This window comes from Carcharhinus amblyrhynchos, chromosome 13 (assembly GCF_965287045.1).
Source record: "Carcharhinus amblyrhynchos chromosome 13, sCarAmb.v2.hapA, whole genome shotgun sequence".
Classification (NCBI taxonomy): domain Eukaryota; kingdom Metazoa; phylum Chordata; class Chondrichthyes; order Carcharhiniformes; family Carcharhinidae; genus Carcharhinus; species Carcharhinus amblyrhynchos.
The window spans coordinates 19,406,513-19,428,501 of NC_137336.1; the positions used below are offsets into that span (position 1 = coordinate 19,406,513).

Here is a 21,989-nt window from a genome sequence, read left to right on the forward strand (position 1 = left end):
CTCCAATTGGAGGAAGATCTTTGAAGATTTCTTTGCAAGTAGTGTATATAAATGATTAAAGCCTTGCATAAATGGAGACCATCGCCCACTGTGAATTAAACAAGCAGAAGCGACCAGACACTGGCAAGATTCACTGGTCCTCTCAATTACACAAGGCAATTATTTTTTGTAACAGTTGTTTTTCCCGTCTTCCTCTCTTTCAGAATGACCTGTTTCTGGCAGAATCATTTGCTGAATCAATGGGCAGGAGGGAGATTGCAGGCTTTTGTGTGTGTGTGTTTGTGTTTGTGTGTGTATTGATGTCAAGATTATTTGTCTGAAAGCAGGTGTTAGGGAGCAGCTTGAGAAATTTCTCCTCCATGCGGAGAAGTGTCTGACTTTAGGTCAGTGCCACTCTCTCCTGATCTGCATGGGTGAGGCTGGGTCCTGGCATAAACCCACATCTCCAGTGCGATCAGGCAGCAAAGGTGCTCTGGCAATGACAATGCGATGAGGAAGGATTCTCTGAGGAAGAGGCTGGTAGTGTCAGTATACTTGCTGTGATAAAGTACTCCACTGTTCGATTTTTTTATATATATAAAGTGATTTGCAATTGCTTTTACCAGGGTAGAAAACTATTTCTGCTGCTTTTATTTTGCTGGCGGCTTAATGGAGATCTGACAGTTTGGGTCTGAAACTTGGCAAAGGGTCGCTTTGCTGACTTGAGCAGCAGGTCCGTCAATGAGCGGTTCTTGTACAATTAGCGCTAATTAGCATCCTTTTCGGTCATGCACAGCAGAACTCATCCAATTTTAAATTCTATATTGATGGGTTTAATAATCTTTAATACATTGACTCGTAATACATCCCGTATCACTCGGCAGAACTCTGACAGGCTAGATAATAAAGCGTTATGAGCTCCACGGGACATGGATCAGGCAGTATGCAAATAACATTGTTTTATTGGTGCTGATTTCAGTGATCAGAAACTTGTTACGCTGTCTTAGCGGCTGTTCTGTGATGTTTCCCCACACTTTTTTGTCTCCCTCCTACACCTGCTAGCTTGCTTAAAAAAAAGGAAAGTAAATTGGTTGTTTTGGAGATCGGTTCTGACTGCGAAAGGAAGATGAAGTTTAAATCGTTGTCATTCCGGAGACTTGTCTCAGTTGTGGTCCGCGAGGGATCTTTCTCATCCCAGCAAGCTGCAATCTTTTTAAAAAAAAAACAGGATTGTCCAGAAGGTGAGACAGAACAGGCTGGAGATGTTTCCCCTCAGGAAGGGCGAGAGGGAAACGAGCTGAGCCTTCGTCCTCTGCAGCTTTTCATTAGCGCTTGTTTACACAGCACACTGACAGAGGTCTTGGCACAGGAGACATGCCATTATTCCCTCTTCCCCCATCCCCCGTGCCTCAACTGCACAATTGGGCAGCATGCTGGATAATGAAAAGAGGAAGGCAGGAAAAGAAATTAAATCTTTTTTTTGTTGTTATGCTTTGCCATCTGATTTAATCAAACCCCTTTAACTGAAACACAAGGCTCTGGCTCCCTCCAGAGTAATCCCTTAATCAAAGTATGAAGCTTGGCGATGGCTCCGGTGAGACAACAATCGTCAGTCCACTTCATTTTGGATTTAAAACCGTGAGTTATTTTGCTGCCACACCATGATATCTGTGTGCGGTAACCGCGCCTTCGTTGCACGCAGATACCAACACAGAATATTTGTTGCTTTAGGATTTAACCACCATTCATTCTGTTTCTCTGTGACACTGTTTGACAGGCAGCGTGACTTAGTTGCATTTGTAAGATTCTATTCTTAAACCCAAGTTCTGGCCGAGAGGCATTATCATATTAAAATGGAGATACTCTCAACATTTCAGTCCTGATAGAAATAGGAGATGGGAGCAGGAGTCGGCCATTCAGCCCTTCAAGCTTGCTCCATCATTCAATGTGATTATGGCTGACCCTTTATCTCAATGCCATATTTCCACATTCTCCCCATGCCATTAAAATCTTAAAAAAAAGCCATGTTTCTTTCTTGAATACATTCAGCAACTTGGCCTCCACAGCCTTCTGCGGTAAAGATATCCATAGGTTCACTAACTTCTGAGTAAAGAAATGTGTCCTCAGCTCAGTCCTAGATGGCCATCCATATCCTGAGACTGTGTACCCTTGTTCTAGGTTTCCCAGTAAGCAGTCTCACTAAACCAGGTTAAAGTCCAGGAAGATCACACATATCGACACAGACATCAAGTTCTTACAAAGATGCAAGAAAGCAGACAAGATACCGAAAGGACTACAGATCATGAACCCAGTCAGGTCAAGTTGGACTTTAACCTGGTGTTATGAGACTTCTCACTGTGTTTATCCCAGTCCAACACTGACATCTCCACATCTAGGTTCCCCAACCAGGGAAAACATTCTCTTTACATCTAGTCTATCCAGCCCTGCTCGGGTTTTATACGTTTCCATCAGATCTCCTCTCATCCTTCTACGTTTGAGTGAATACAGGCCCACTTGACAATAATGGACAAATTAATTTAGGTTTAAAACCTGCTCTTTGCTTCCCCCACCCCTAGTTGAGTGGGTAATTAAAATGATGATAGGAAAACAGAAAATGCTGGAAAGTTCAGTAAGTCCAGCAGCAGATGTAGAGAGAGAACAAACTGATTTTTTTTGAATCCCTATTACTTCTCCAGAGCTAAAGAGAGAGAGAAATGTGATGGGTTTTATATAGTCTAGAAGGTGGCTGAGCAGATGGTCAGGTGTAGTTGGGAGCTAGGAGACATCTGACAAAGATGTTATGGGAACAAGACAAATGGAATGTTCAAAGTAGTGTTAAAGATTAAAGAAGGTACTAATAGGATCATAAAGGTACAGAAGCCATTATTTCAGATTTCCAGCATCCGCAGTAGTTCAGCTTTTAGTTAAAATGGCGGTCAGGTGTTATCTGTTGCAACCTTGGCTCATGCATGCTCAACACTGTTTTCACTGTTGCCATCTTTGGACCCAAATATGGCCTTTACTATTTATCACAGCAGTTATGCCCATTGCCTGAGTGTGTGTTGGCCTTTTGAACACTTCCACTGGGTTTGGAAGATTTTAACTCATGGTATGGGGATCTGGATGGTTTGCAAACCATTATGGCTCATCTACACATGCGCACACACACAGTAACGCATACAACAAACTTAACCCTTCCCTTTGAAAACTGATGTTTTCACAAATCCAGTTATTGGTACGGTTTAACTATACGTTAAGACCTTGCTGATGTTAAATGCAAGGATGTCCCAATGCCCAGAAGGGTAACTTGGAATACCGTCTCTTAGTGGTGTATATTTTTGATTTGATATATCAGGGGAAAGGTGATACAAACCGGGAAAGAGTCCAGTCATTTTGTGATCAAGTAATAAAGAATATTTATTAACTTCAAAGAAAACACACAAGAATGACTACAACACTCTACAACAGTACACTTTACTACGCTCATGTCTATGCACACACAATATCCTCATGGAATTACCCCTTGTTCCCCACTATCTACGTTTTTTGAATTCTAACTTGCCACTTCTTCCCAAACAACCTCCAATATTATTCTCTGAGCTAAATCCGGCTGATTCAATACCACCCATAGGTTTGTCCGTGTTTTGGAAAGCTGTCTTCAATTTCTGTGAAACAATAACCTTTTCTGTTTGAGTTTTGGATTTTAAATAACAGCCTTTTAGCAATAACATGTTTTTGGGGTGAGGCTGCTTTCTGCAGCTGGCTGTGATGGTAGCTACTTCTACTGTGTTCCTTTCTCCAGGATATATCATTTTCCTTTTGACTATCTATCCTGTGGACCTGGCTTCTAGCAAAGTGCTTATCCTTCCACTTTGGAGTCACATCGCTTTCTCTCCAGTCACACCTGTAAACACTTGTTTCTCCCACTGGTATGCTAATTTGCATATCAAAGCACCACTTCAGGCAGCTTCACTTCTCAATCCCTTTATTTAATCCCAATTTCATTTTTTTAAATCTTAATTTTTTTCAACTTTTAATGTATACCATGATGTAAAGCACCACACCTTCTCTGCCAGTAAAGTTAAAGCTTATTTATTAGTCACAAGTAAGGCTTTCGTTAACACTGCAATAGAGTTACTGTGAAATTCCCCGAGTGGTTTTGGTAGAGCAGCATGTCTGAACTAAATGTTTTTCTCCTGCAAGCCCCCACTTTTTTTTCCCCCTCCAGACAGTGAATTACACCTGGGATAATCTTCTATGGGTTCAAAGATTTGCCAACTTGAAATGCCATATTTAGTGTGTAAACTTAGTGAGTGTCAACAGAATATTTGCAGGAGATAAACCATCAGAGGTGAGACTGATCTGGTTCACATGCAATGTCTGCATGTGGGCATTTTTGATCAGAAATCTACACACTGACTAGAGCCAGGCAACCTGGTGATTTATTTCCATTGTCTGAAAATGCAGTTGCCAATCGTTTCATGTCTACCAACATCTTTGGCTCGATAACATGCTTTCTGTGTGTAGCTTCATCTGCTATATCTAGATTTATATGTTACCAGATTGCACCATCTTGGATTGAACACGCTGCTGGTTTATTTCCCACAAATGTCTGGATCAGCATGTTGATACGAGGCAGTGAATGCATCAGATGTGATTGCTTGCAACGTGACTGAGGACTTCTGTTTTTGAGGCAAGCGGATGGAAAAACTGTATCATGAAGTTGGCTGATATCAATACATTCCAACTGCTGTTGAAAAATAACAAAGCTCTGTAAACTGTATCGCATCCAGTCAAAAATAATAGTGGGTAATGAAGCAATTAATAGGAGTATGAGATACATGATCACTAACATTCTGAGCCTAGGATATCAATGCAAGAGACAGGCTGACGTGTCTGCAGATGTCTTCAGCCAAAATTACCAAAAGGATAATTTCACGCGGCTCCTCGAAATTCCCAATATCAATAGCGGCAGCTTCCGATCAATTTTGGTTCTCTCCCGATGGCATTAAGAAGCAGTTTAGCACCGTGGGTACAACGTAGCTCTTACACAGCTCACCAGCTCTAAGACTGTGGCCGTTTACCAGGACTGGCTACTTCCCCTAACCTTGTGCAGCAATGCCAGTGACAATTTGGAAGTATGACCGGGCATGTCCTCTCCCCCCTCAAAAAAACAAGCAAACTAACAACCTGTTAGTTACTGCCCCATCCTCCCAGCCGTCAGTGAGGTAACGGAAGGATTCATCCATTATATAATATCACTCATAACCTGCCCACAAATAAATTATCATCGATGGCCAGAATCAAAATATCAGAATGTTTAGACCTTGATCCGGGCATCTGAATGCTGGTGGACAGATGGTTTTAGCGACCCTCGACATGAGAACAGCATTTGACTGATTGCGAAATTGAAGAGCCCTGGAGGAAAAAAATAATTGCAGTAGAAAAATCTTACCACGGCAGAGTCACATCTGACACAAAGGAAGCTTATTGTGGTTGTCAGAAGCTAATTGGTGGAACTCAGGTAGCCAGTCAGTGAAGGAAAGAATTGGAGACACTTATTTACAGAGGTATACATATATAATGCAACTCCAATCCAACAACCACAGTGTCTGCTCTCATGTGTGTATATTTGAGCACAGGGGAGTAACTAATTAATGTCCATCATCTGAATACATTTAAACACCTAACAGATATGCAATTAATATCCATCAATATAGTCCCTGGGCAGGGCTGCAAGTGTTCCTCAAGGAGGTATCCTCAGCCCAGCAATCTTAAGTTAATTTATCAATGACTTTTCCTTGTGATCAAGTTAGAAGTATTTGCTGAGAATTTTGCCATGTTTAACTGCACATAACTCCTCTGAGAATAGGACAGCCTCCAGCAAGATACAGCCAACACCCAGGCTTGCCCTAAAAACTGGAAGGTGACACTCATGCCACGCAAGTGTCAGGCAATGATTATTTCAGTCAACATAATTGCAGCCACCTCCCCTTGACATTCAACAGCACAGTGATCACTGAGCGCCTTTTTATCAATGGCGTCAGGGTCACACTTGACAGAAACTTAGTTGCAATGATTACATCAACAGCGTGGCTGTGAGATCAGCGCAGAAGCTATACCTAAATAACAAGTCACATGATACGCTACTGTGACCAAAGACATCATCCTTCTAAACCTTTCCGCAGCCTTTAACACACTTAAGCAACAATCGCCTTCCATGCCTCGCCACTGTCATCCAACTGGATGGAAATAGAAAATGCTGGAAAATCTCAGCAGGCCTGACAGTATCTGTGGAGAAAGAATAGAGCGAACGTGTCACAGCTAAGAGCAAAGAAAATCAGAATTGAACACATTAACATTTCCTTTGTCCAATTACAACTCCGCCCACCATCCCAATAGTATAAATCGCTCCTGATTTTCTTTGCTCTGAGCTCTGACGAAGGCTCATCCACACTTGAAACATTGCCTCTATTTTCTCTCCACAGACACTGTCAGGCCTGCTGAGATTTTCCAGCATTTTCTGTTTTTGCTTCAGATTCCAGCATCCACTGTATTTTGCTTTTATCCAACTGGTTGGGACTGATCTTACTTGGTCCCCTTGTTATCTATCTAATCATCTCCATTTTTTTGCTCCTATACCGTTACCTCTGGTCCCACCAGCAGATCTATTCTTAGCCCTCTCCTATTTCTCAATTACAAGCTGTAACCTCACCTGTTTCATCTGAAAGGATCGCATTAGTTTTCAACAGAAAATAATGGCACCCAGCTCTATCTTGCCCCCACATCTACACAAAGAAATTTCCACAATTAATTATTGGGTAGACTAAAGCTATTTTTGGGTACCAGCTCCCAACTCTATCTCTTAGAAAATGACTCCATCCTCCTTAGCTGTGTCAGCACAGGCTTTGTTGGTAGCACCCTTGCCTCTGAATCACAAGGTTTTGGGTTCAGATCTGACAACAGGGCTTGAGCTCAAAAATCAAAGCTGACACTTCAGTGCAGTACTATGGGACCTCTGTTGGAGGTGCCATCTTTGGATAAAACGTTAAACTGGGGACCAACTGCTTGCTCTGGTGGATGTAAAAGACCCCAAAGGATTACTTTGAAGAAGAGCAGGAGAAGAGTGCCCGGTGTCCCTGGTGTCATCTCCTTCAGCCCCATAACCGTCCAAGATATCCACCTTTATCTAGCCTCTTGAGCACCCCGATTTTAATTGCTGCGCTATAATAGAAGATGCCTCGGCCACGAACTTTAGGAATTGCCTTGCTACAGCTCTCTATCTCACTTTCCTTCTTTAAAGTGCTCATTAAAACCTGCCTCTTTGGCCAAACCTTTAGTCAACTGATCTAATATCTCTATTTTAGCTCAGTGTTATATTGTGTTCAATCAATATTCCTTAGGATGCTTCATTATGTTAAAAGTGCAATGGAAATTTAAGTTGTCATTGCATACTCTGCAATGAGTGGTATATTTCTGGAGTGCTCAAATCCTCTCCACCCTGTACGAGACTCAAGTCAGGAGTGCATGGTCAGTGATATTTAAGAGCTCAACGCCGTTGAGAACAGCAATTCTTATCGCTTATCTCAATAACCATTCATAGAAACTAGAAGCAATTCAGCCCTTCGAACCTGCCCTGCCATTCATTTTATTCATGACTGATCATCAAATTCAATATCCTGATCACCCCTGTTACCCCCATATCCTTTGATCCCTTTAGCCCCCAAGAGCCATATCTAACGTATTTTTCAAATCATACAATGTTTTAGCCTCAACTACATTCTGTGGTACTGAATTCCACACATTCACCACTCTCTGGGTGAAGAAATTTTTCCTCACTTCAGTTCTAAAAGGTTTACAGCTTATCCTCAAACTATGACCCTAGTTCTGGAGTCCCCCACCATCAGGAACATTCTTTCTGAATTTACTCTGCCTAACCCTGTTCAAATTTTATAAGTTTCTACGCAATCCTCTCTTACTCTTCTAAATTATTCCTTCCATCGCTGGTACATGTTGGCTCCAGGAAATACTATGTAAATGATGCACTGAGTTGGAACCTTGATTCGGACAAGTGTAGCAAAGTCATGGGAATATTATTGCTTTGACATTTGCCTTCAAGTTATACATCATCCTGACTTGGAAATGTACTGTCAATCTGTGCTGAAATTCTGCATTCCCTCACTTAACATCACTGTGGCAGTACCTTCAACACAAAACAGAAGAAACTTGTTCTTGCATCCTCATTCCTACCATGACATCAGTGGAAATCACCACATGGATTGCTATCTGCACAGCCCATGTGTTGCCTATAACTTGGAAATTCTATGCAAGTCTGCAAATATGGCCCAGTGGCGAATAATACTTGAGCTGCCGACTGTTACCTCCTCATGGGTTAAAAAGTAAATCATTTTGCTAGCATTACCCACAAGCAAAAAGAAAGAATTTCACTAAGCAAGCAAATGTTATTCAAGATGACAGAGTGGGATACACGTTAATGACAGTGTCACTAAAATGCAGATACAAGGAGCACCAAGAAACGTTTGCTATATTCAGATGTTTCTAATACTCTGTTTCTTTTTAACGTGTTTTCGTTCCAGTCTTAGTTGTTCTTTCTGTACATTTACCCACTTCCTTTCTTTCAGCACTCCACAACAGATTGTTGACTTTAGTTCCATGTGTTCTGTGACTTTCACTGAATGAGAATATTCAGCTGTTGGCTCTCTTTCTGCATGAGCTGTGCATTTTGCTGACTTAGCTGTTCTGCTCCTTATAATTAGACATTCTGGATTTTAGGTTAAACCAAACTCGCTTGCCCAAACCCAAACATTTTGAAATAATGATATATTGTGTGACCAGCACTGAAAATGCCAAAAGCTGCCATCTTTATTTGATCATTTATGTATTCTCTTTATGTCATTAGATTATATTCTGGAGCTTCCTGCAGAGAAAACAAAAGCACAAGAACATTGCATGGTTGAAAATCATAGAATCCCTCCAGTGCAGAAGAAGGCTATTTTGAGTCTATACTGACTCTCTGACAAAATGTCTTACCCAGTCCCTCTCCCCAGCCTTATCCCCTTAAACCCATACATTTACGGTAGCTAATCTAGCTAACCTACACATTTTGGGACACGAAGGGGCAATTTAGCATGGCCAGTCCACCTAACGTGTAAATCTTTGATTGTGGGAAGCACCTAGAGGAAACCCAAGCAGACATGAGGAGAACATGAAAACTCCACGCAGTCACCCAAGGCTGAAACAGAAGACAGGTCTCTGGCATTGTGAGGCAGCAGTGCGAACCACTGTGCCACCCAAATCTATGTGTTTAGCCAAACTATTAAGGAGAATAAAATTAATAGGTGTGGTGCTGTGAGTAGAGCACTTGCATCTGACTCCAGAGATTTTGGATCTAAGCCCTACCACATTGATGTATTCACAAAATAATTGTGGCAGTAGCTTCAGGACAATACCAAAAATAAATTGGTCATTATCATACTGATGTCCGTACAACCTTGCGGCATGCGAATTGATGCAAAATTGTGTCTCCTGTATTAAAATAATGACTGAATATCAAAGGTAATCCACAGACTCTGAGCATCCTGGGATCCACCATTTAAATGCAAATCTTTCTTTTCTTTTGTTTAATTTGAGTTTAGCTTGCTTTTGATCTGAAAGCAACACAAGTTGCACTTCAAAGTTACTCGGGTTAGGTGCATTGGCAATGCTAAATTGCCCCTTAGTGTCAGGGGAAACTAGCTAGGTAAATGCATGGAGATATGGGTTGTGGCCTGGGTGGGATTGTGGTCAGTACAGACTTGATGGGCTGAATGCTCTCCTTCGGCACTGTAGGGGTTCTGTAAACAAGTGAGAAGCAAACAGAAGTGAGAATTAAAAATGAGAAAAGAACTTGGAATTACATTTCAACTGTTATGTCCGGAGGAGATCCTCAAGTATTTTGTCATCAGTAATTTGCTGGTGAACATAGTTGCTATTGTTACGTAGGCAAATGTGGCAGCCAATTTTCTAAACGTGATCTCCAAACAAAATTTAGATGAACAACTGGTTCATATTTTTCTTAAGGCAGACTCATTGACCAGATTGGAGCAACTTGCAGTCCTTAGACCTTTTCTGTCCACTAGATCTGTTAGGCTTGCTTTAACACTGTCTCTAAAATACAGCACCACTGACAGTGCAGCACTGATTCAGTACTGTGCTGAAGTGTCTGCCTAAATTATGTCTGAAAACACTTGAAAATATTTGAAGCTCAAAGACAACTTCCCTTCTGCAATCTCGCACAAGAAAAGAACGAGTATAAAATAGATATTTTTCATGTCACCGCAGATCATTTTGTTTATAGTTTTGAGCTCAGTGAAGTGAGGTATAATAATGATAATGTAACACTGTTTGTCCTCAGTGTCAACGCTGAACACTTCAATGTTATATTTTCAGATGTGAAGTACACGATAAGTCTCCTGCTGCAATATTCCAGCAATAGGCCTTAAGCCCAATGAATAATCATGAATGGAATATAATTATTTACAAGTAGCCTTTACCCTGCTGAATAAATAAAATGCCTCCACAGTTGCACAGCGAGTAACCTTTTGTTGCTGAATTAACAGGATCTCTGCACAGTTACGGAAGTAGTAACCTTTACCTTTATAAACAGGAATTTTTGGCAAGTACATGGGGAATCGATTGTCCAACACATCAGTCTCTTTCCCATCCATTCCCATTCTTTCATTGTTTGGATTATTGATACAGTTATAGCAATTAAAGCAATGCTTTAAATCTTGATTCAAACAATAAAGTTTCCTCAATTTCCATCTGTGCCAAATTTGAATATTTTTCACCTGTCCCATCATGGTTCATCACTCACTAAATACTTTAGTTCTCCTTGTTAAAGATCCTTATCTCTGCAACAGTGTTATTTCTGATTCTCTTCCACCACCGCTGATTAAATTAGTTGATCTCTTGCATTGTCACACTGTCCTCGCTACTTGTGTACCATGCTATTGAGGCCACTAGTTCTGAAAAGACTTTCCACTTCCCCTGATGGAATATCTATCACAGACGAGTGGCACAAACATCCATGCTCAGAACGGTGGCATTGTGGTTATATTACAGGGCAAGTCATCTAGCGATATGGTTGAATGATCTGTCAGTTTGAGTTCAAATCCCGCCATAGCAACTTGGGAATTTAAAATCAGTTAATTAAATAAATTTGGAATCAAAAGCAAGTATCAATGATGATGTTCATTTAATTACTGGATTGTTGTGAAGTCCTATTGCTTCACAGATGCCCTGTGGGGAATAAATTCTTCTGCCTTTAACTACTCTGACCTACATGTGACTCGAGACTCATGGCAATGTGATTGACTCTTAATTGTCCTTAGTCTCTTTCTGCACTGTAGGCATTCTATCTGGCCCATCGAGTCTGCACTGACTCTGCAAGAGAGCATCCCACCTACGCCCACCCTTTTGCCTTATCTCCTTAACACCATACATTTATCATGGCCAGTCCACCTAATTTGCACATCTTTTTTTGACTGTGGGAGGAAACTAGAGCACCCAGAGGAAACCCATTTAGACATGGGGAGAACATGCAAACTCCACCCAGTCACCAAGGATGAAATCAAACCTAAGTCCCTGGCAGTGTGAGGCAACATTGCTAACCACTGTGCCACCATGCCAACCCTCTTAAATAGTCCAGCAAGTCACTCAATTGTCAGAAGGATGGCTCACCACCAACTTCTCAAAGGGAATTGGGATGAAGAGTAAATCCTGGATGTGCTACGGATGCACTCATCCCATAAAAGGAACAAAATTCCAGTGCAAGTTTGTAACACAAATTTGTCTGTTATTGGTAAAGGTTTGAGTGAGGTGTTTGAAAAAAAATGGGGAGTTGGGGGTAATGTCAATGGAAATAAAAATCAGGAATGATGTAACACAAGCCACCAATCACCCATATTGCTCAACACATGTCTTTTTTTCACAAAGTTGTGATCTACACCATTCACATTAGACAATCTCACTTTGATGGTCTCTGCTGAAACTGACCGGACCCATGGTAGCAAGAAAATACTATTCATTTCATAAAGAAATTATTTTGGTTTTTAAACATCAAAAGATTGAAGATTGTGAGAGATTTTCTTCACTTAAGCCCGCTGCCTCACAAGTGACTGTTTAAGATGTTGCGCTTATTTCAGAATTAACAGCTGTGCATTCGAAACAGTGTGAGCAATCTCAGTTATGAATGCAGCTTTTACAAAAAAAAAGGATTATAAAGTATAATATTACAAATCTCCTGCCTCCCAACTTCATAGGAAACCTGATAATCTGAACAAGTGTGACTTCTATAAACTGTTTCTGTGCCAAGTTTCCAGCCCTGTGTTCTCTTCCTAATGCCCGCTAATTCTATATAAGTAGGCTAATTCCATAAACTGTGTTTAACTTTAAAATAACTGGGATTAGTGAGTGTGTGTGACCTAATGTGATTATAAGAAATATTCCAGAGGGGACAGGCCAGTTAATAGGAAAATGAAGCACAATGAAATATTTATATCAACAGCATGAAATAGACTGGAAAATGCCACAGAAATGGTCAGAGGCAGGACAAGTATAAATTGAGATGCTGTTGCTGCTTTATAATGGGACTGGGTTTAATCCAATAATCCTATTCAACCAATACTGCCTTTCCTTGGTCTGAATTCTCTCAAGCAGACAGACAATAATTTATCAATATCTCAATCGGTTTGGCGTGTTTGAATTTGTGTCTATTCATGTCTTGAACCTTTGGTCAGATCAAGCTTAGAATGACTTACGGTTAATGGACTGCAGCTCTCAGTTTCTACAGAAACTTTAGGGGCATTGGTCCAATAGACCTTTCCTCAGTCCGCAATTTCTTATGTGCTAAAACTAGCAGGGGAAACAATACCATGTCAAAGTACAAGAGAGAATGAGTGAGATCCGACAGATGTTTGTTTTAATCATTTTCTCTCTCCTTATTTCTATCTCGAACATGTTCAGAAATGACTCACTGTAAATTTCTGATGAATTTTCTAATGTTGAATTATTGCAAATTGCAGAATCCCTGATCCTTTCTCAGTGGATTCTGAGAGTAGGTTACTGATATAGAATCTGCCCAGTGGAGGAGGAGACCATTTAGCCCATTGTGCCTACACCGACAACAATCCTACCCAGGTCCTGTCCCCTTAACCTCAACTACTTATCCCACTAATCCCCCTGACACTAAGGAGCAATTTAACCATGGCTAATCCACCTAATCTGCACACCTTTGGGATGTGGGAGGAAGAACCTAGAGGAAACCCACACAGACATATGGAGAACGTGCAAACGCTATGCAGACAGTAACGTGAAACCAGAATTGAACCTGGGTCCCTGGTGCTGTGAGGCAGCAGTGCCAACCATTGTGCCACCGTGATTCTGTTCAATGTTGTGAATCCACTGTCATTGTGGGTCTTGAGGGGTTAACTAAGTTTTCCATTAGGGGGCAGCCCATGAATTGTGTTCTGCAGTGTCTTCCTAATGATATTGCGCTTCACTTTATTTTTAGACAATCTCTTAATGCATCTGCTACCTGGGACTGGAAATCGATAGTATTTATATGTGCATGACCCTGAAGTACAACAGACTGAGTGACAGGTTGGGTCCGTCTTCGTCATTCCACATGTATGACTCTGTGATGAGAAAAGTGGGGGGTTGAGAGAAAGTTAATGCTATTTCAAAATAACTTTCATTTAGTGCGTAATTCGGAGGAAGCAGAAATGAGGTGATCGACACTAAATATTACCTTTTTAATGATGTGCTTTTAACCTCGTGGTGGAGGAGGGAATATACTGGGAGATAAATGTGATGAGAAGCTTGCAGTGTGCGAGAGATGAAGAAGGAGGTTAATTCAGGAAATATTTCAATTGAACTCTCTCCTGCACTTTCCCAGCTCATTGCTACAGGGCTTTGCACCACATTTCAAAGTCTCCGATTTAAAAAGAATATGAATGTAAACTCTTGAAAGCACAATCGAGAAAGAAAGCCATGATAGTAAAATAATATGCTACTTTCACATTCATTTTAGGCTTTTCTATCCGTTATTTGATGGTCTTGACACATTGTGGGAAGATTGACGTGAATTTCAGGATAAGATTGTTTTTGAGATGTACCCAGAGGTACTTTATGAGAAATTGACATTTGTAACATGTATGAAGAAGATGGCAAAGTATTGTTTTATTTTAATATGCCTCTAATGGGTTAAATAGAGGAATTCCTATTTCAATATGACAGTATTGTACTTCTATTTAAACAACCCCACTGAAGAAGACTTCTCACACATCTTACTGTCTGCCATGACATAAGAAAGTGATTAGATTCGGTTTTTAAAAATTGGTTTGATCACAGCAATTTGTTGAAGGTAGAGTTAGGTTTAGGATTAGGGTTAGGCTTTGCCATGTTTACAGTTTGATCACCAAAGGATACTTCTTTGTTTTCAATGGTGTTGGCTCATAAAAAGTTGCTATTTTGTTGTGGGCTGGCATCATCTGTGTGGGAAGAGTTAAAAGAACAGTGTTTTTTTTTGGTGCCTTGGCAGCTTGGAACATTGTTAACTGGGCAAGAGAGTGTGGCAGTGACTCATTCTCTCTGAAGCAGTCCCTCAAAGCAAGGAGACCCTTTACCCTGGAGCCCGTGGCAAGAGCTTGTGCCCAGAGCTTTTTAATGTGGGGAGGCTGTTGTGCTGCAGCAATCACATGGTTCTAGCTAACCAGGAAACTCTCGTGCACTAACCACCTGCCACATGCATATCAGAAGGATTTACAGGGTGTGACTGCGACTGATGTGGTCTGCTCAGTTGCAGTATCTGATCGAGCAACAGAACGCAGAGAAATGGGTTCAGGAAGTGTTGCTGTAACCCTCTTTTCAAATCGCTTTTAAAAATTATAGCAATATAGAAACATAAAAACTAGAAGTAGGATTAGGCCATTCGGCCCTTCGAGCCTGCTCCGTCATTCATTATGTTCATGGCTGAGATCAAATTCAACATCCCGATCCCGCATTCCCCTCCATATCCCTTGATCCCTTTAGCTCCAAGAACTACATTTTATTCCTTCTTGAAATCACGCAATGTTTTGGCCTCAACTACTTTCTGTGGCAGTGAATTCCACGGATTCACCACTCTCTGGGTGAAGAAATTTCTCCTCACCTCAGTTCTGAAAGATTCTCACGGGTAGTTTTGTTCTCACTGGAGTGATGGATGTTGAGGGGAACCTGATAGAAGTCAACAAGATTATGAGAGGCGTAGACAGAGTGGATAGTCAGAAGCTTTTTCCAGGGGTGGAAGAGTCAATTACTAGAGGGGCATAGGTTTAAGGTGCGAGGGGTAAGTCTTAAAAGAGATGTACGAGGTAGATTTTTTATACAGAGAGTGGTGGGTGCCTGGAACTTGTTGCTGGGGGAGGTAGTGGAATTGGATACGGTAGTGACTTTTAAGGGGTGTCTTGACAAGTACATGAATGAGATGGGAATAGAGGGGCATGGTCCTCGGAAGCGTAGGGGGTTTTAGTTAAGTCAGGCAGCATGGTCGGTGCAGGCTTGGAGGGCCGAAGTTCCTGTTCCTGTGCCGTAATGTTCTTTGTTTACCCTTTATCCTCAAACTATGACCCCTTGTTCTGGATTCCCCCACCATTGGGAACATTCTTTCTGATTCTATCCTGTCTAATCCTGTCAGAATTTTATAAGTTCTTATGAAATCGCCTCTCACCCTTCTAAATTCCACTGAATACGATCCTAACTGGCTTCTTCTCTCCTCATGTGACGAGTGATGTCCTGTGATGACAGAATTCTCTGGGTTTAATTTTGACAAGTTAAAGCACAAATGGCTTGTTTAAAAATGTGCCTGTTTAGGCCACTATTTATTAACCATCAGTCATAGATATGTGTTGTCTGTGAATGAATTGGGAACTCAGAGTAATTCCTTCCTTAAGGTGCCCACAGTTCCCCAGGGAACTTGTGCATTTGTCCTTGCAGCTGCTAAACCCATATATTTGCAGGGGTTCAAAGAGATCATTTGCAGTTGGAGCCTGGACAAATCTGTCAGTGATTATTCCGTAGATGAAGGCTTTTCAAAATATTCCTCGAGGATTAGACTTCAGAGGGGAACAGATGGAAATCCAAATTTGATTCGCTCTCTTGTCTTGACAGTTCACCAGCAGACTACTAGGTCAAAGGGTAAATAATCTTCCTCATCACTTGAAACTGTAATTGGCATCAGCTTTCACCATTTATAAAGTCAAAGGGATGGGTTTGATGCTCTCTTGCCAGTGGGTTTGAAGGTGGGATTGGGGAGGGTGGAGCGAGAGGTAAGTTAAATCCAACAAGTGACCTGGCTGCTGTCTATTTCTTAACCCTAACCTAAACCCTGGTGCTGCTTTGCTCCCCACCCCCACACTGCATTTACACCAGGTGGCAGGAGTGGTACTGAGCAGCCCACCCACCAGAGGGCCAATTGAGGATCTTAAGTAGGCAATCAATGCACACTTAAGGTACTCATCCTGCTGCTGCAGGCACTTAACTGGCAGTGGGGGAGGCCCAAGACAAACATTCAGCCTGGCAGGTTTCCATGCACAGGCTGGTAGTGAGCAGGGAGTTCCTATCTGAACTGGCTCCCTGGGCGCAAGGGAGGGCCACTCCCACGATACAATTGCTCACCCAGGTTGCCCTCTGTCCAAAGGCCTCTCTCAGGCTCGCCCCAGCGCCTCTCCGCTGCCTCTTCCCCACCCCGCCACTCCCCAAACACTTACAAAGTGCTGATCCACTGCAGCTAGTCTCCTCGTTGCCTAAATGCAGGTCAGCACTGCCAGGTTGGCATAGGCATAGTGCCAACCTGTGCCATGTTGATATGATGTGAAGATATGGTGGTAGTTCAAAGCATGGTTGGTGGGGGGAAGCGGGCTAGGGGGTGGGGGTGTTTAATTCTATTAAAATGCATGTAAATGCGAGTAGGTCAGGTTCAAGCCAATTATAGGCCAGAGAGGACTGCGACTTCTGGATCTTGAGCACCCGCCAGCATTCACACAGATGGCCAACGCAGGGTCAAGATCACACCGGTAGATTTCACATTACCCTATACACACACATTATATACAAAAGCATACTGTCAGTGGACATTGTCAGCAGATGTTCAATAAGCACTGAGAAGGTTTTACCAGGTCAGTGATTTATAAGCAACTGATCACACTGTGTCTGTTTTGAGCTTTATCCTATTAAATTTAGACTTCTTTGTCAGCATTATTTCACTCAGAAGTTTAATTGTTGGTCCCACTAATAGAGATGTCTTGTCAGAAAAAACCCACAGGACTAGTGTCAATAGCTCAGTATAACCACAACATGCACACAGAGACAGCAGAGGAAAGTCGAGAATGAATAGCGGCTGTGAGCTTATTTATACATCACCGCAGCATCAGTGAGGATTCCGTGATTCAGGTTATCAGTACCGTGACACATCCCGTAACAAACTCTCAGTTCTTGTTGTTGATTTCCAGTGGTGCACTTGTCTTTGACGAATCCCTTCCTGTTGTCATTTTGACTTTGTATCATGTGTTACAGCACCTTTTTTTAAAATGGTGGATCATTGTATCCAGTGATAAAAGTGTTTGAGAGACATACATGTGACCATTACATGTGACAGGAACAAATCATCCGACAAGTTTTGGTTTTAGCAGTGGAGTGAGTTTCAGCGCTGGATTAAAAAAAAAGCAAGCTTAGCAACTTTACTTGTGTTGATGTTCCAATGTGAGTGCGCCTACAATTTGATGGCTCCAAATTGGAACCAAACACAATCATATCCATAGTGCACAACTGGCACGATGCCATGGCAAAACAAGTTTAAGCGCTGATGCAGAAAATGGGCTTCTTTGGAGCTTGTCAATGGGAATAGAGATGTGGCTTCTCAAATTTTATTCTAGGACTTCAGAACCCATCTGGATCACGAATGCCCTTTATGGAAGGAAATTTGCTGTCCTTACCTGGTCTGACCTACATATGGCTCCAGAGCCACAGCAATGTGGTTGACTTTCAACTGCCCTCAGGCAACTAGTGATGGGCCATTAATGCATTAATACCCGACAAATACATTTTTAAAAAGATCATCACAGAGATGGAAGTCCAATCCCATCGGAAAGGAGGTTTATTCATATTTGGAAGGAAAGGAACAATGTGCTGACTAAGGATTGTTATTATGCATGAAAATTTATAATACAAATCTTAAAAGCTTGCAAGCCTTTGTCTTCAAAAGATGGTGGGCACAGTGGTTAGCACTGCTGTCTCACAGCTCCAGGGACTGGGTTCAATTCTAGCCCCAGGTCTCTGTTTGTGCGGGGTCAACACATTCTCCCTATGTCTGCGTGGGTTTTCTTTGGGTGCTCCAGTTTCCTCCCGCAATCCAAAGATGTGGGGTTAGATTAACTGGCTGTACTAAATTGCCCCTTAGTATCAGGGAATTAGCAGGGTAAATATGTGGGGTTCCGGGGATAGGGCCTTAGTTGGTATTGGTTTAGCGCAGACTCGAGCTGAGTGATCTCCTTCTGTACTGTAGAGGTTCTATGATTCTATGAAAAATGACTGGGGGAAGTGGAAGAATCTAGGTGGAAGATGGAAAAATATAAAGAGAAGTGCAAAGTCCCATCCCCTGGTTGGCTTGTTTCCGACTTAAAACGCGTCAGTGACCATAATTTTGAAAATAATTGGGGCAAAGCAGGATTTAATTTTGCAGTTGCAGTGGGATATCACTGAATCTTCTGTATATACTGTGCGATTAAGCAGCTGATAGCTCGTGAACGGCAAAATACCATTCTCTGAGCTGACATTGTATCCCATGTGTGCAAGGATCAACACTGCAGCCTGAGAAGTTAGGCACGTGGCAAGTGAGACTGGTGACAGCTGTGGCTATTTAATTTTTACAATAACAAAATTAAGCCTGTACCCATGCATGTGCAACAAATAATACACTGCCAGACTGTGCAGGGGAGGGAAATGTTCTTTATTGCAACTTAGAACATAGTGACTGAAGGAATCTGATTTGGAGCTGCACTTAGTAAAATGCAGGTTGAAGATGGTGACTTCCACATTTGGGAAGGTGACCATATTAAAACTGCAGTGATTGGGTCACTACGAAATATAAGTTTAAACTGTACTTCACCTAAAATAATCAGATACTTAATTCTTACTTTTGTTGTTGTTGTTCAAGATTCTGTGCACTGGATGGAGGATTGGGGTTAGGGGTGTTCTAATAAAAAACATGTCTGAAAAACGTGCTGGTTAGGTGCATTAACCCGAACAGGAATGTGACGACTAGGGGAATTTCACGGTAACTTCAATGTAAGCCCACTTGTGACTAATAAATTAACTTTATATTGTGATATGGGCTCAATATCATCCATATGATCATTCAGAATTGGGAAGCTGACAAGCAAGCCTGTTGGTTTCAAGTATTAATATCTTCTCACCGAATGGATACTCCCTAATCTGCACAGGTCGTGTTTCCCACTCTTGGCCGACAGAGATCAGACATGACCAGAGGCAGCTGCTGTTTAATGCGGGCAGCTGCCTCCAGGAAAAGGCGTATGTGCAAATCCTGACCTGCCCCTGTTCTCACCCATGTGAAAATGGTTGGTGCCATGTTCGGGAGCAGGACTAACGGATTTCAGCTTCTTCCGACATTTTCGCAAACACGGAGACGGGCTATTGTCCATTGTTGCAAAAACCCAGGCCATAGTGTGGGCAAAAAACGCTGGACAAAAAGAAGTAAGAATTTAAAATCTGACTCTTTCGGGTGAAGTGCATTTTAAACTTACATTAGAGAAGCACATAGTAAGTCTCTGCAGGTTTAATGTGGGCCCTTCTGCAGGTGGTGTTGCATGATAAAAGAAATCAACATACACATCTTGTCTATGCAGAGGTGAATGTGTAATTCTGATTCTCTAATAGTGTCTTGCCTGTAGTTTATATTGCAGTTCTTTCTTTTATTTCATCGCTGGCAAGGTCAACATTTGTTAACCATTCCTAATTGCTCCCAAACACAATCCAAAGATGTGCAGGTTAGGTTGATTGGCCATGCTAAATTGATACTACTGTCAGGGGCTTAGCAAGGTAAGTATGTGGGGTTATGGGAATAGGGCCTGGGTGGAATTGTGGTGCAGACTCGAAGGGCCAAATGGCCTCTTCCTGCACTGTAGGGATTCTATGATTCTAACTGGCTTACAGAGGGCAGTGAAGAGTCAATTGCACTGCTGTGAGTCTGGAGTCACATGTTGGCCAGACCAGGTAAGGATGGTAGATCTCCTTGCCCAAAGGACATTAGTTTTTTTTTTAAAAATGAGAATTAATGGTAGTTTAATAAATTATCGTTACTGAGACTAGTTTTCAATTCCACATTGAATTTCAATTCCACCAGCTGCTGCAGTGGGATTTGAACTTGTGTAGTTAGAGCATTAGCCCAAACCTCTGGATTACTAGTCTATTGATAATACCATTACACCATCTTCTCTTTGAAGTGGGCAGTAATGCGAATACAGAAATAACAAGGCATTTAAAATGCACAGTGATGTGGAATAATGCATGGCAAATTGTCTTTTCTGTTGGTGGATTCATTTAGTTAGTGTGAGCCCAGGAGCTTGCAAGGATCTTCATATTCTGTGTGGAGTTTGCACATTCTCCTCATGTCTGCGTGGGTTTCCTCCGGGTGCTCCGATTTTCTCTTACAATCCAAAGATGTGTGGCTAAGGTTGATTGGCCATGCTAAAATTGCCCCTCAGTGTCCTGAGATGCGTAGATTAGTGGGATTAGCGGGTTAGTGGATAGGGCCTGGGTGGGATTGTGGTTGGTGCAGACTTGATAGGCCAGATGGCCTCTTTCTACATTGTAGGGTTTCTATGATTCGATATTCACGTGGGTTTTTTTGTATACCCAAATGTGCTCCAGGACTTGGTGTATACATTGTTTTATGTCATCCATTTCTTTGATGCATGCAAATAAAGACAACACAAGTTAAACCTTGGTTAACCTCAAAGCACTGACATTGCTGTTTCAGGGTGCGGTCAGCTAATTCTTTACTCACTATTTCCTTGCAGGCAGTCAGTTGTGAATGAAAACAGTAGTTTGTGTCTCTGTTTGACCCTGAGTTGAGTTTCTCATTGCATATCCTCTCAATTACCACCCATCCATAATTAACCAAATCAATGAGGAACTGTAGCCATCTGCTCTCTATTTTAAAAAGAGACAAGTGGCTGTTTAATCATAAGTCTGTATGAAGAACGTCTGACCTGTCTCTCCTGCCCTAACCGCCTGACTTAGGTAAGTTGGAAGGATTAGCAAGGTTGATTCTTTTTGGCTATGTCATGAATGGCCAGAAGGCTCTGGCATAGGACTTAAACCCACCGTTCCTGACTCAGAGGCAGGGGTGCTACCAACTGAGCCACAGGATTTCCTATCGCTATCAAGATATTTAATTCCAGTTACATAGCATTGCCCATTATTAACCCTGCCTCAGCTTATCTGCTCCTTAAATCCTCATCTGTCCCTTTGCTGTCTCCGATCCAAACTATTGCATTCCTCTCATGGTTAGCTTCCCAGCTTCCACATTCCCTTTACTTCAGCACATCCAACATTTCCCTATCTACATCCTAACCCACACCAAATTGTGTTCACCCCTCACTCTGTGCTCAATGATTGACGTGGACTTCGACCTCAGTTTCAAAATTCTTATCAATGTTTGGTGCCTATGCCTTCAGCTGGCAGGGCCTTAAGCCCTGGGATTCCCTCCCTCAACTTCTCTTCCTCTTCTTTAGGATGCCTCTCAAAACCTACTTGCCCAAGCTTTTGGTCACCTGCCCTCATGTTTCACTGTCAAAATTAGCTATTAATACCGTGAAATGCATTTACTACGTTAAAGGAGCAACATTAATGCAAGTGGGTGTTGTTGCAGTTGGAAATTTTTGCTCATCAAA

General features: G+C 41.9%; 1 protein-coding gene across 5 annotated transcripts in view; it reads left to right on the top strand.

Annotated features, from left to right (window-relative positions):
- The window catches only part of LOC145351748 (teneurin-2-like), a 1,559,410-nt gene that overhangs the window by 624,247 nt on the left and 913,174 nt on the right, over positions 1 to 21,989 (top strand). The window lies entirely within an intron of this gene.